Source organism: Miscanthus floridulus, chromosome 17, assembly GCF_019320115.1.
Source record: "Miscanthus floridulus cultivar M001 chromosome 17, ASM1932011v1, whole genome shotgun sequence".
NCBI lineage: Eukaryota > Viridiplantae > Streptophyta > Magnoliopsida > Poales > Poaceae > Miscanthus > Miscanthus floridulus.
Genome location: NC_089596.1, coordinates 78,052,439 through 78,068,271, shown reverse-complemented (window position 1 = coordinate 78,068,271; position 15,833 = coordinate 78,052,439).

Genomic DNA, 15,833 nt, shown 5'->3' with positions numbered 1-15,833 from the left:
ACTGCTGAATAGCAAGCTGCTATCGCTGAAACTTGTCCTGCTGAGTCTAGAACTGTGCAAAAGTGGCAGCGGTCTCCTGAGCCTGGCGTGCCTGATCCTACCTCATCTGCTCAAGTATAGCAAGGATAGCGGAGTTAGTCTTTGGTGCAGGTGGAGCTAAACTGGAGCTACCGACCTCATGATCATGTCGACATGTAGGCATCTAAGGAATGTCCTGGTAGTCCTCATCTGAAGCTATCACTAGGGTCGCTCTTCGACCATCCTCTCCTGCTGAGCAAGCTACTCCTCCTCAGTAGCTGCAATATCCCTGATAATAGCATCCTGCTGGGCTATAGTCTCAGGGTACATCTAGACGACGGTGTGGCTGACTAGGTGCCTATGGTGTACTATGGTAGATCATCTAAGTTAGGTTATATGTAGGGAACTCTATAGTAGCACTACTGTACTCAGCTAACATCTCAGGCGACCTCACTATAACTGCCCTGTGAATAAGAAATGTGATCCAATGGGCATAGGGCAAATGTCAATGACCTCTAAACCCCTCAACAATAGTATCCTCCATCTCTGATAGAAGGAGATCCCAAATGTCCAATATGGTCTGCTGCATTAGGGAGTTGAGAAGCTATAGCTGCAAGCGAGTCAAGCCCTCACGATACCCCATCCTCGGAATCAAGGTCCTCCTCATAATGGCATCCAGCACTCTAGCTATAGGAGTGAGATCACTAGCAGTCCTGCTCGACCCCTCACCAAAGGGCTCCTTGAAGCAGTGGCGAACCAAATCTGTGGGAGGCACCATACCACCATGAGGGTGTTTGGGAGGCTGAAAGGACCTAGGATGTCGCCTAGAGGGGGGATGAATAGGCATTTCTAAAAATTAACACCTTTAAATGCAGAAATAATTAGTAAAGGGAGTTTCCAAAATGGAAACTCTAAATAAGAGTAATACCACCCCCCACAAGTTAGCCACAGAGTATGTAGAAGATACTAAATAAATCTAGGAGCCACAATCCTGCAACACAACGATTAGCGCAAGGATCAAATAAATTTAGCACTGAGCTCTAATACCGAACGTGTCTGGTAGGTATACCGGATGTGTCTGGTATGCGCGTGTTCTGTAGAAAAGCCATGCACAGTGATCAATACTGGACGTCTCCGGTATACATGATTTCAGCAGAACAGCCCTAAACTTGCTCCCTTCGATTTCTATCTTCAAACCAAACTGTAGGTATCTACTAGAGATGACAGTAAACATAGAGAACCTGCACAAGAGCTAGAGCAACACAAATATCGAATGAAATGCAAATTGAGACATAATATTTGTTTTACCGAAGTTTGGACTCGTTCGAGTCCTACTCTCCGTTGAGGGGGCTATGGGCGACCCAGCGAAGGTCAGCCCTAGAGGGTACCATGAAGGTCACTCTAGCTAGAGTCTTTTCCAATTCCTTTTCCTCCTTCCACTAGATGATTCTGAGGCGGTGGAATCGACCGTTACAAACTTTCTAAGGCACACCACAAACTCTCGAGTGCTCTCTGGCGATGCCTAACCGTCTAGGACCGAAGAGTCCAAGAGTAACAAATGCGAATCATGAGATTGACAATATGCACAAGTGCTCAAGTGGTTGGATTGCTCTCTTTTTGAATTTCACTCAACCCACAATTTGATTTGGCAAATTTGATCAATCACTCACTAAGAGAGGGTTGGGAGAGCTGGCAAGGCTAAAAAATGTGTGTGTGTATCAGCAGAATTAGCAGCCTCCAAAGGTGGAGGCTTGAGGGTATTTATAACCCCCTTGGAAAAACTAGTCGTTGCAATACCAGGACACGTCCGGTATGACTTACACTACGCCAACTGGTAACTAAGTTACAGTGAAGTTATGTAGGCGTAGGAACTCCCGATGAATGCCGGAACTCCCGACCTTCGGAACTCCTGACTCACTGTCGGAACTCCTGACCCTCAGCAATTTTGAAAACCATGTAACATGAGTTGAAGTTTGTGAGGTGTTGAAACTCCCAACATATGTCGGAACTCCCGACCGTCAAAACTCTCAACTCACGTCAGAACTCCCGACCCTCAAGGCTTTTGAAAACTAGCCGTTGGCCTCTGGTCATGCATACCAGACACGTCCGGTATCAATACCGGACACGTCCGATATGGCCAGGACAGCAAACCCTCCAGATCAGTTAATGTGCGAGACGTCAGAACTCTCGACCCTTGCCGAGACTCCCGACCGTCGGAACTCCCGACTTATGTCAGAACTCCCGATGAACCAACCCGAGAACAATAGTTTTAGCACTGCTGGGTAAATATCAGACACATCCGGTATCAATACTGGACACATCGGTATTGCCAGACTAGTAAAAATAAAGTTAGCTCTTTTGTCGCTCAAATACTCAAAACTCATATGGGTTGGCTTGAGCACTTATGAAACATTATCTATCAACATGATGCATCCCTCTTAATAGTACGGCATACCTATTAAACTTAAGATCAAAGGAAAAATGAATTTATACCACTTGAGTTGATTTCTTTTGAATTTATGTCGTCCCTTCCAATCTTTATCAAGTAAGGGCGCTAACATGTTGATGTTGATCTTTTCACTTGAGAATAGCCATCTTGAGCATGCGACTTGATTCCATTCATCAAATTTGAATAATCCCAAATGTATCAAGTCACTTCCATCAAACACTCCAATAGTGATTTGATCCTCCACATAAACGTGGCTATCATAGCTTGATTATTACCTCAACTAAATACAAGTACTTCCTTCTTCACCCTAGCTAGGTTCTTCGGCCGCCAAGCCATCGCTTGCCCTTCATCCTTGCTTAGTACCTCGAAGCCTTTCCTTGCTATCTTCACCATGTCAAGCCATCAAGTCACATCTTGTGTTGAATCAACCATTCATGTATTGTTATCTTTTTCATTTCAATTTAGCAAGCTTCAAATATGAGACCAATCCATATGCAATCCCTTATGCCTCATTAATTAATTCTTACAAGCTTGCTTTCACATAGAACATAGAAATCCCTAAAATAATTAAGCCTTTGCATGAATGCCATTTGCATTGTTGTCTTGTGCTTGAATTAGATTGTTTATACAACAACACATCATTTTGGCTTTCATTAAGTACCTATGAGATAACCTATTACCTGTCCACACTTAGCAAACAGGTTAGTCCTTTAATCACATTGTCATTCAATCATCCAAAACCCACTAAAGGGCTAGATGCACTTTCAGAGGTGCTGTCTGTCCATAGCAAACATCATGTAACCTGACAAGCTGCTCCTGAAGCTAAGTAATCTCCCTAACTCTAGTGCTCGTCAGCCTATAATCCCTGCCTCTAAATGCAAAGTGAATGTATCTGTACTATGGGTCAATCCATAGTGTAGCATAAAACTAATGGACCCAAGATGGAATATATAATCCTATTCATCCAATCAAGTCTGTCAGCCCTGACTAGATATGTAAGGTAGGGGCGAATGTGCTCTCTAATTGCTACAACTATAGACTCAATGTTGCACACCCTCTGAGGTCAGAATATAGCTCCACTGTTAAGATATGCATTGTAGAAATCCTCCTAGAGTGGTGTGTAGAAGTCCTCTGATGCTCTATCATCCCTCCTCGGTGGTAACCACTGCTCAAACTCCACAAACCTGAGCTGCTACACCTGCTTGGCCATGGCAGCCCTCAAGTCCAAGTGTGTCACAGGAGGTGGACCCTATGGTGTGAGCAGTGGATGAGAACCCCTCCGCTATGTATCCACCCTCGGCGTGACTAGAGCACGGGTATGACCAGAGCGGCAAAGCTATGGCTGAGGTGCCTGCTCTATCTCCTCGGCCTGCTGTCCCTCCAGAGTCGGCTCTGCTAATGGTGCCTGCTACTGTGACTCCTCCTAAGGCTGATCCTCATTGATGGCAACACGCCATCCTCTAATCATGAGACTCCCAGGTGGACCACCATGTAGGCGCTCAACCCGCTCAAGTGTAGCCCTTGCTTCTGGTGAAAGCTGATCTGCAATCCGGACTCCACTGTGAGCACCTCCTCACTTGGCACGCTCTGCAGCCTCTAGAGCTACGACTGCTCTAGCTGTCTCTGCATCTGAGTACTTGCGCTTCTTTGTTACAGTTTTCTTCATCGCCTTGCCTTTTGGATCTACAAGCAAGCAAGGCGGACGCCTCGGATCCTCATCACCTGGACCGCCCTCAACATTATTGACATGAACCATTGGTTGGATCTAAAGAGAACAACTGCTGCTGACAAGAGACAACTACCGACTGTCACTTCTAAGGCTTGGCCTCGATCCGTACTCACGAGCTTGGCCTCGAGTTGACTGACAACTGCCACTGAGACCTCAACGGCACTGACTCACTGCATGATGGAATAGATCGGGAAATACAAATAGTTTTAATTATACATCTAGAGATACAAAATCCTAAGAAAGCAAGCAATTAGGTACGAAATTGAAATGTGGGCTTGCTACCTGATGAACCGGTGATCCGAGGAGAAGAGAAACGAACGGGGAACCACCGGATTGGCTAGGGTTACGCGTTGCGCAGTGAATCGATGACAAGGGTTCAGAGTGGGCATTGGAGGCTCTCCGGCGATGGATCAGTCGGCACTGCAGCTAGGGTTAGCACTAGGTGGCAGCTAGCGCAATGAGGCGGCACTATGGCGCTGTGGTGGTGCACGAGAATGGTGGCACGACAGCGTGGTGCGGAGCGCGATAGCTCAGTGTGGGCGTGGCAGTACAGGAAGAGCGCAACGGCAAGCGGCGATGCAGTGGTGCGCGGGCTTGGCAGAAGATGGCATGGCGAAGCTTGCTACGCGGCTAGGGCTCGGGAGCGTGGGCATGACGGCATGGATAGGCGGCGAAGTTGGCATGGGTAAGGGGCTAGGTTAGAGCGATGCTCGATTATAAAGGGGTCCCCCATAGGATTGAATAGGAAACAAAGAAAGAGTTTGCAATCCACACGATTCCTATTGATCAGATGCTCCGGTGGCAGCGACCGGACGCTGCCACCCAGCGTCCGGTCGATTTCAAAGAGGTCCAATTCCTCTAGAATCACGACCGAATGTGTCCGGTGGACACCGACCGGACGCAGCTAGAGTCCGATCAATACAACCTTCGTCTTCTCCACACGACCGGACGCTAAAATGCCTTCTGACCGGACGCTGAAAGGCAGAGTCCGGTCACTCCTTTGCAGCAAGTTCACCTCCTGTGAACTAACCGGACGCTGGACTTCAGAGTCCGGTGTAGCAACCAGTCACTCTTTTTCCAGCAAATCTTTAAAGTTCTTCGTGCTGCCTGTTTCCAATCAAGTCCTAACTTGAATAAGATCCAAATAAACACCAATTGGGACTGATGTGAGTGACCTGTCTCAAACCCTCAAGTTTTTCAAAATATTTTGCCTTTGGCTATAATTATTTTTAAGAAAATAGGCAATAAGAGGGCAATTTGAAGACAAACGACAAAACAACATTCATGCATATACAATGCAATACTTGTAAGTAAATCTAGTTGCTTGTCAAGTTTGATTCAAGGTTAAGCTTCTTCACACGCTTTTCGGCGGTTATCTTAACCATGTTAGACAAGCCCTATATGCATTGCAAAACATTAAACATGTATTTTATAATGCAATGCAAGGGACAACACAAGCTCATCTTTTAGTAAAGTTGCTAAAATCAAGAACATTGAGATCATTCCACAATCTACAAAATGTTACCTCATCTAGCGGTTTAGTGAAGATATCCACCAATTGATCCTCGGTCCTTACACCTTCTAGTGATATATCATTTTTAGCAACATGATCTCTAAGAAAGTGATGGCGGATATCTATGTGCTTGGTGCAAGAGTGTTGAACCGGATTATTTGCAAGTTTTACCGCACTTTCATTGTCGCACAAAAGAGGTACTTTTTCTATAACTACTACCATAGTCTAGCAAAGTTTGTTTCATGTAAAGTATTTGTGCACAACAAGCACCCGCGGACAATGTATTCCGCTTCGGCGGTGGACAAAGTCACACTATTTTACTTCTTGAGGACCAAGACACAAGTGATCTACCAAGCAAATGGCATCCCTCCAGATGTGCTTTTTCTATCAACTTTGCAATCGGCATAATCCGAATTGGAATAGCCAACTAACTCAAATATAGCTCCTTTGGGATACCAAAGACCAATGCTTGGTGTGTGCTTAAGATACCTAAGGATTCTTTTAACGGCAATCAAATGAGTTTCCTTAGGATTAGCTTGAAATCTAGCACACATACATACACTAAACATGATGCGGGCCTAGATGTGGTCAAATATAACAAGCTACCAATCATTGAGCGGTAGAGAGTTTAATCAACCGGGTTACCCCCCTCATCTAGGTCGAGATGTCCATTAGTTGGCATTGGTGTCTTAATTGACTTACATTCATCCATCTTGAATCTCTTGAGAAGATCATTAGTATATTTCTCTTGAGAGATGAAAATCCCTTCTCTCATTTGCTTGACTTGAAAACCAAGGAAGAATGTAAGCTCTCCAATCATTGACATCTCGAACTCCTTCGATATCAATTCACCAAACTCTTTGCAAGAATCTTCATTTGATGATCCAAAGATGATATCATCAACATACACTTGACAAATGAAGATATGCCCATCAAGCTTCTTGGTGAATAGTGTGGTGTCAACATTCCCAATGGTGAAGCCCTTCTCAATGAGGAAGTCCCGAAGGCTGCTCATACCTAAGCTCTTGGGGCTTGCTTAAGCCCATATAATGCCTTGGACAACCTATAAACATGATTAGGATATTTAGGGTCTTCAAACCCTATGAGGTTGATCAACATAGACTAGTTCATTAATAAAGCCATTTAAAAATGCATTTTTCACATCCATTTGATAAAGTTTCATTTCATGATGTGATGCATATGCAAGGAGGATACGGATGGCTTCTAATCTTGCAACTAGTGCAAAGGTCTCTCCAAAATCCAAACCTTCAACTTGAGAGAACCCTTTTGCAACTAGTCTTGCCTTGTTCCTCACAACAACACCTTGATCATCTTGCTTGTTTTGGAACACCCACTTTGTTCCAATGACTCTTGCACCTTTGGGCCACTCTTCAAGAGTCCAAACTTCATTGTGGGTGAAGTTGTTCAACTCTTCATGCATTGCATTTATCTAATCTAGATTTTGAACAGCTTCTTCTACCTTAGTAGGCTCAAAGCAAGAGACAAAAGAGTGATGAGCAATAAATGAAGCAAGTTTTTGTGAGTGAGTCATTACACCCTTTGAAGGACTCCCTATGATGAGATCTTGTGGATGATCTTGTAATAGAGGTGTATTTCTTCTATTGATCACTTGAGGAGGAGGTTGTGGAGCATCAACATCTTGTGCTTGTACCACCAATTGATCATGGGAGACATGAGTGTCTTCATTTTCCACTCTCTCATCTTTATCACCATCTTGTGGCTCACTTGATGAAGAAGGCGGATCAATCACTTGTACATCATCTTTAGGCTTGATGTCTCCAACAGGAATGTTCTTCATAGCCTCCCTCAATGGTTCATCACCTACATCATGAAGATTCTCATGTGCTCCTTGGGAGCCGTTAGATTCATCAAATTCCACATCATATGTTTCTTCAACCAAGCTAGTGGCATGATTAAATACTCTATATGCTTTAGACTTTGATGAGTAACCAATAAGAAAACTAGTATCACAACATCTTTGAAACTTCCCTAGATGTTGACGCTTCTTATAGATGTAGCATTTGCAATTAAACACCCTAAAGAAGGAGACTGTCCGGCTTCTTCTCATTGAGCAACTCATAAGGTGTCTTGCTAAGGAACTTTTGAAGGAATAGGCGGTTTGATGCATAGCATACAGTGTTGATAGCTTCTACCCATAGAGCTTCGGGGGTGTTGTACTCATCAAGCATTGTTCTTGCAAGGGTGATCAATGTCCGGTTCTTCCTCTCAACTGCACCATTTTGTTGAGGAGTATATGTTGCGGAGACCTCATGCTTGATCCCAACTTTATCACAATAGGCTTCTATGTTTGTGTTGTCAAATTCCTTCCCATTGTCACTTCTTATCTTCTTGAGCTTCACTTCAAATTTATTTTGTGCTCTCTTGGCAAACTTCTTGAAGCAAGATGCAACTTTGGATTTGTCATGAAGGAAGAATACCCATGTATACCTTGAATAGTCATCAACAATCACAAGACAATAAAGATTTCCTTCTAAACTCTTGTATGTTGTTGGTCCAAATAAATTCATATGAAGGAGTTCTAGCACTCTTGCGGTTGACATGAAAGCTTTTGTTGGATGAGTATTTGCAACTTGCTTGCCAGCTTGACATGCACTACAAAGCTTGTCCTTCTCAAACTTCACATCCTTCAACCCTCTCACCAAATCATTCTTCATTAGCTTCTTGAGTGAGCTCATCCCAATATGAGCAAGTCTTCTATGCCATAGCCACCTAAGTGTTGTTTTGGTGAATAGGCATATCTTCAAGTTTGTATCTTCGGAGGTGAAGTCCACTAGATATAGGTTGTTGTATCTAAATCCTTTGAATATCACATAATCATCATCCTTCTTCGATACAAATACCTCCTTGGTAAACAAGTATTGAAAGTCAAGATCACATAATTGTCCAAAGGATAGCAAGTTGAAGCTCAATGAAGCAACATATAGCACATTAGAGATGGAATGATCATTTGATATAGCCACTTTACCCAATCCTTTGACTTTGCCCTTTGAGTTATCTCCAAAAGTGATTCTTTCTTGTCTATCTACTTCTTCATCTACTGAGGTGAACATACGAGGATCACCAGTTATATATTGTGTGCAACCACTATCAATAACCCAATGACTTTCACTGGTCTTGTAGTTCACCTACACATAAGAGATCAAGCTTTAGGAACCCAAACTTGTTGAGGGCCCTTCACCTTCTCAACAAGTGACTTTGCAACCTAAATTTTCTTAGGTCTATTCTTGTTGGGAGGACCTAAGAACATGACTTTCATCTTTCCACTAGAATCCTTTCTAAGCATGTAGTGAGCATTGAAGGCAAAAGGTCTAGCATGCTTGGGCAAGGGTTGTGGTGATGGAGTTTGGCACTCATGAGCAAAATGGCCTTCTTGTCCACACTCAAAACATCTCTTTGGCTTTGGCTTGGACTTACATTGTTGTTGAGCTTGAGCCTTCTTCTCTTGGTTTGCCAAGTATCCAATGCCACTTCTATCCATCTTCATGACGGTGTTCATTAGTAGCTCACTTTGAAGATGCTTGCCTCTAGTGAACTTGCTCAATCCAATCTTAAGATGCTCTTTCTCCAACTTGAGCTTCTTGTTTTCTTCCTTGAGAGCATCATTGTTTTTCTCTTCCTTGAGCTTCTTGTTCTCATCTTTGAGCTTCTCATTCTCAAGGATCAAACCATCATCATGAACAATAGTTTCTAGCACAATAGACTTAGTGGTTTTGAGTTCTTCAAGATCTTTCTTGAGCTTTTCATTAGTCATTCTTAAGCTTAACAAACTCATTATAATCATCGGCTTCAACCACTTGCTTGCCCTTGCTACTAGAACTTTGCTCAATGCTCTTAATAATCAAGTCATCACATGATGTAGCTATATCAATCTTAACAACATCGTTAGTAGCATCATGTGGCTCATTGGATAAGAATTCTTAAGCAATAACAAGATTATCATGATTAACCTTAAGAGTAGTATATTCTTCTCTTAGCTTGTGGCTAGTGATGAGCTCATTATGTGTCCTCTCAAGTTTATCATGTTTTTCTTTAAGCTCTTTCTTAGAAGATTTGAACTCCTTGAGTTTGGATGATATAGCATCATTTGCTTCTTTAAGCTCAACACTAGCCTTTTCCACTATATCACATTTGGCTAAAAGAAAATCATTTTTAGCTTCTAGCTTTTCATTTTTAGCTCTAGTTTTTATAATGATCTTAGTGTATTATTTTAGCAATCTAGCAAGATCATCATAAGAAGGTGATTCATATTCATCATCATCACTACCGCTATCATCATCACTAGCATGCTCATCACCACTACTATCATCATTGTTAGATACCTTACGGTCACCCTTGGCCATAAGGCATAGGTGTATAGAGGATGATGGCGGTGGTGGTGGTGATGAAGATGATTGAATGAAGTGATAACCAATTGCGGCCACCTTTCTCGTTGTCACTATCATCATCGGCTTGAGGCCACTAGATGAATCAATGTCCATGAGCCCATCACCGACAATGTATGCCTTTCCACTCTCTTCTTCTTGTGTGGAAGTCCTTCTTGCCACTCTCTCTTGCTTGTATGGCTTATTCTTCTTCTGTCTGTTTCTCTTCTTTATTGCTTGAGAGTCATCTTTTCTTGCCCTTGTATTTATCTTGAACTTGGTCTTTCTTGGGCTTAGGTGCATTGGTGTGCTAGATGACCAAGTTCTCCATAATTGAAGTAATCCATCTCGGAGATTGGCTTCCTTCTAGAGCTAGTGAAGAACTTCTTCTTCTTGCCATCAAACTTGATGCCACTCTTGTTGACCTTCTTTAGCATCTTGGTGGTCTTTTTCACCATGAGAGCAAGACTTTCATCATCACTTGCGCTCTCGTACTCAAGTCTTGCTTTACCCTTCTCTTGGCTAGCTTTGAATGCTAAGTCCTTATCTTTCTTCTTGATAGAGGATGAGCTATCTTGTGGCGTGATGTGCATGTACATCTCATGAGCATTGATCTTTCTAAGATTTGTGTCGGTGTAGTGGTAGAAAGATCACCTTGATAAAGCACGGTCACAATATGCCCATATTTATCAATGGGGAGGACACTCAAAATTTCTTACAACATCGGATGGTTGCATTTGAGTGAGTCCAAGCCCATTAACTTCCTCTATAAGAACATTCAAACATGAATACATCTCATTAGCACATTCTTTAGGAAGCATTTCAAAAGAGTTGAGCTTTTTTATGACAAGATGATAGCGTTCCTCACGCTCACTCTTAGTTCCCTCATGGAGCGCACAAACGTCCGACCATAGTATGGGCGTCTTTGTGGTTCCTCACCCGATTAGCCATGCACAGTGATCAATACCGGACGTCTCCGGTATACATGATTTCAGCAGAACAGCCCCAAACTTGCTCCCTTCGATTTCTATCTTCAAACCAAACTGCAGGTATCTACTAGAGATGATAGTAAACATAGAGAACCTGCACAAGAGCTAGAGCAACACAAATATCGAATGAAATGCAAATTGAGACACAATATTTGTTTTACCGAAGTTTGGACTCGTTCGAGTCCTACTCTCCATTGAGGGGGCTATGGGCAACCCAGCGAAGGTCAGCCCTAGAGGGTACCATGAAGGTCACTCTAGCTGGAGTCTTTTCCAATTCCTTTTCCTCCTTCCACTAGATGATTCCGAGGCGGCGGAATCGACCGTTACAAACTTTCCGAGGCACACCACAAACTCTCGAGTGCTCTCTGGCGATGCCTAACCGTCTAGGACCGAAGAGTCTAAGAGTAACAAATGCGAATCATGAGATTGACAATATGCACAAGTGCTCAAGTGGTTGGATTGCTCTCTTTTTGAATTTCACTCAACCCACAATTTGATTTGGCAAATTTGATCAATCACTCACTAAGAGAGGGTTGGGAGAGCTGGCAAGGCTAAAAAATGTGTGTGTGTATCAGCAGAATTAGCAGCCTCCAAAGGTGGAGGCTTGGGGGTATTTATAACCCCCTTGGAAAAACTAGTCGTTGCAATACCAGACACGTCCGGTATGACTTACACTACACCAACGGTAACTAAGTTACAGTGAAGTTATGAGGCGTCAGAACTCCCGATGAATGCCGAAACTCCCGACCTTCGAAACTCTTAACTCATGTCGGAACTCCTGACCCTCAGCAATTTTGAAAACCATGTAACTGAGTTGAAGTTTGTGAGGTGTTGAAACTCCCAACATATGTCGGAACTCCCGACCCTCAAGGCTTTTGAAAACTAGCTGTTGGCCTCTGGTCATGCATACCGGACACGTCCGGTATCAATATCGGACACGTCCGATATGGCCAGGACAGCAAACCCTCTAGATCAGCTAAAGTGCGAGACATCAGAACTCTCGACCCTTGCCGGGACTCCCGACTTATGTCGGAACTCCCGATGAACCAACCTGAGAACAATAGTTTTAGCACTGCTGGGTAAATATCGGACACATCTGGTATCAATACTGGACACGTCGGTATTGCCAGACCAACAAAAATAAAGTTAGCTCTTTTGTCGCTCAAATACTCAAAACTCATATGAGTTGGCTTGAGCACTTATGAAACATTATCTATCAACATGATGCATCCCTCTTAATAGTACGGCATACCTATTAAACTCAAGATCAAAGGAAAAATGAATTTATACCACTTGAGTTGATTTCTTTTGAATTTATGTCGTCCCTTCCAATCTTCATCAAGTAAGGGCGCTAACATGTTGATGTTGATCTTTTCACTTGAGAATAGCCATCTTGAGCATGTGACTTGATTCCATTCATCAAATTTGAATAATCCCAAATGTATCAAGTCACTTCCATCAAACACTCCAATAGTGATTTGATCCTCCACATAAACGTGGCTATCATAGCTTGATTAGTACCTCAACTAAATGCAAGTACTTCCTTCTTCACCCTAGCTAGGTTCTTCGGCTGCCAAGCCATCGCTTGCCCTTCATCCTTGCTTAGTACCTCGAAGCCTTTCCTTGCTATCTTCACCATCTCAAGCCATCAAGTCACATCTTGTGTTGAATCAACCATTCATGTATTGTTATCTTTTTCATTTCAATTTAGCAAGCTTCAAATATGAGACCAATCCATATGCAATCCCTTATGCCTCATTAATTAATTCTTACAAGCTTGCTTTCACATAGAACATAGAAATCCCACAATAATTAAGCCTTTGCATGAATTCCATTTGCATTGTTGTCTTGTGCTTGAATTAGATTGTTTATACAACAACACATCATTTTGGCTTTCATTAAGTACCTGTGAGATAACCTATTACCTGTCCACACTTAGCAAACGGGTTAGTCCTTTAATCACATTGTCATTCAATCATCCAAAACCCACTAAAGGGCTAGATGCACTTTCAGAGGCGCCGTCTGTCCATAGCAAACATCATGTAACCTGACAAGCTGCTCCTGAAGCTAAGAATCTCCCTGACTCTAGTGCTCGTCAGCCTATAATCCCTGCCTCTGAATGCAAAGTGAATGTATCTGTACTGTGGGTCAATCCATAGTGTAGCATAAAACTAATGGACCCAAGATGGAATATATAATCCTATTCATCCAATCAAGTCTGTCAGCCCTAATAGATATGTAAGGTAGGGGCGAATGTGCTCTCCAATTGCTACAACTATAGACTCAATGTTGCACACCCTCTGAGGTCAGAATATAGCTCCACTGTTAAGATATGCATTGTAGAAATCCTCCTAGAGTGGTGTGTAGAAGTCCTCTGATGCTCTGTCATCCCTCCTCGGCGGGAACCACTGCTCAAACTCCACAAACCTGAGCTGCTACACCTGCTTAGCCATGGTAGCCCTCAAGTCCAAGTGTGTCACAGGAGGTGGACCCTGTGGTCTGAGCAGTGGACGAGAACCCCTCTGCTATGTATCCACCCTCGGTGTGACTAGAGCACGGGTACGACTAGAGCGGCAAAGCTATGGCTGAGGTGCTTGCTCTATCTCCTCGGCCTGCTGTCCCTCCAGAGTCGGCTCTGCTAATGGTGCCTACTGCTGTGACTCCTCCGAAGGCTGATCATCATTGATGGCAACACGCCATCCTCCAATCATGAGACTCCTAGGTGGACCACCATGTAGGCGCTCAACCCGCTCAAGTGTAGCCCTTGCTTCTGGTGAAAGATGATCTACAATCCAGACTCCACTGTGAGCACCTCCTCACTTGGCACTCTCTGCAGCCTCTAGAACTATGGCTGCTCTAGCTGTCTCTGCATCTGAGTACTTGCGCTTCTTTGTTATAGTTTTCTTCATCGCCTTGCCTTTTGGATCTGCAAGCAAGCAAGGCGGACGCCTCGGATCCTCATCACCTGGACCGCCCTCAACATTATTGACGTGAACCATTGGTTGGATCTGAAGAGAACAATTGCTACTGATAAGCTACAACTACCGACTGTCACTTCTAAGGCTTGGCCTCAATCCGTACTCGTGAGCTTGGCCTTGAGTTGACTAACAACTGCCACTGAGACCTCAATGGCACTGACTCACTGCACGATGGAATAGATCGGGAAATACAAATAGTTTTAATTATGCATCTAGAGATACAAAATCCTAAGAAAGCAAGCAATTAGGTACGAAATTGAAATGTGGGCTTGCTACCTGACAAACCGGTGATCCGAGGAGAAGAGAAACGAATGGGGAACCACCGGATTGGCTAGGGTTACGCATTGCGCAGTGAATCGATGGCAAGGGTTCAGAGTGGGCATTAGAGGCTCTCCGGTGATGGATCAGTCGGCATTGTAGCTAGGGTTAGCACTAGGTGGCAGCTGGCACAGTGAGGTGGCACTATGGCACTGTGGTGGTGCACAAGAATGGTGGCACGATAGCGTGGTGCGGGCGCGGTAGCTTGGTGTGGGCGCGACAGTACAGGAAGAGCGCAACGGCGAGCGGCGATGCAGTGGTGCGTGGGCTTGGCAGAAGATGGCATGGCGAAGCTTGCTACGCGGCTAGGGCTCGGGAGCGTGGGCACGACGGCGTGGACAGGCGGTGAAGTTGGCGTGGGTAAGGGGCCAGGTTAGAGCGATGCTCGATTATAAAGGGGTCCCCCGTGGGATTGAATAGGAAACGAAGAAAGAGTTTGCAATCCACACGATTCCTATTGATCAGACGCTTCGGTGGCAGCGACCGGACGCTGCCACCCAGCGTCCAGTCGATTCCAAAGAGGTCCAATTCCTCTAGAATCACGACCGGACGTGTCCGGTGGACACCGACCGGACGCAGCTAGAGTCCGATCAATACAACCTTCGTCTTCTCCACATGATTGGACGCTAAAATGCCTTCTAACCGGATGCTGAAAGGCAGAGTCCGGTCACTCTTTTGCAGCAAGTTCACCTCCTGTGAACTAACCGGATGCTAGACTTCAGAGTCTGGTGTAGCAACCAGTCACTCTTTTTCCAGCAAATCTTTAAAGTTCTTCGTGCTGCCTGTTCCTAATCAAGTCCCAACTTGAATAAGATCCAAATAAACACCAATTGGGACTAATGTGAGTGACCTGTCTCAAACCCTCAAGTTTTTCAAAATATTTTGCCTTAGGCTATAATTCTTTTTAAGAAAATAGGCAATAAGAGGGCAATTTGAAGACAAACGACAAAACAACATTCATGCATATGCAATGCAATACTTGCAAGTAAATCTAGTTGCTTGTCAAGTTTGATTCAAGGTTAAGGTTCTTCACACGCTTTTTGGCGGTTATCTTAACCATGTTAGACAAGCCCTATATGCATTGCAAAACATTAAACATGTATTTTATAATGCAATGCAAGGGACAACACAAGCTCATCTTTTAGTAAAGTTGCTAAAATCAAGAACATTAAGATCATTCCACAATCTACAAAATGTTACCTCATCTAGCGGTTTAGTGAAGATATCCGCCAATTGATCCTCGGTCCTTACACCTTCTAGTGATATATCATTTTTAGCAACATGATCTCTAAGAAAGTGATGGCGGATATCTATGTGCTTGGTGCAAGAGTGTTGAACCAGATTATTTGCAAGTTTTACCGCACTTTCATTGTCGCACAAAAGAGGTACTTTTTCTATAACTATACCATAGTCTAGCAAAGTTTGTTTCATGTAAA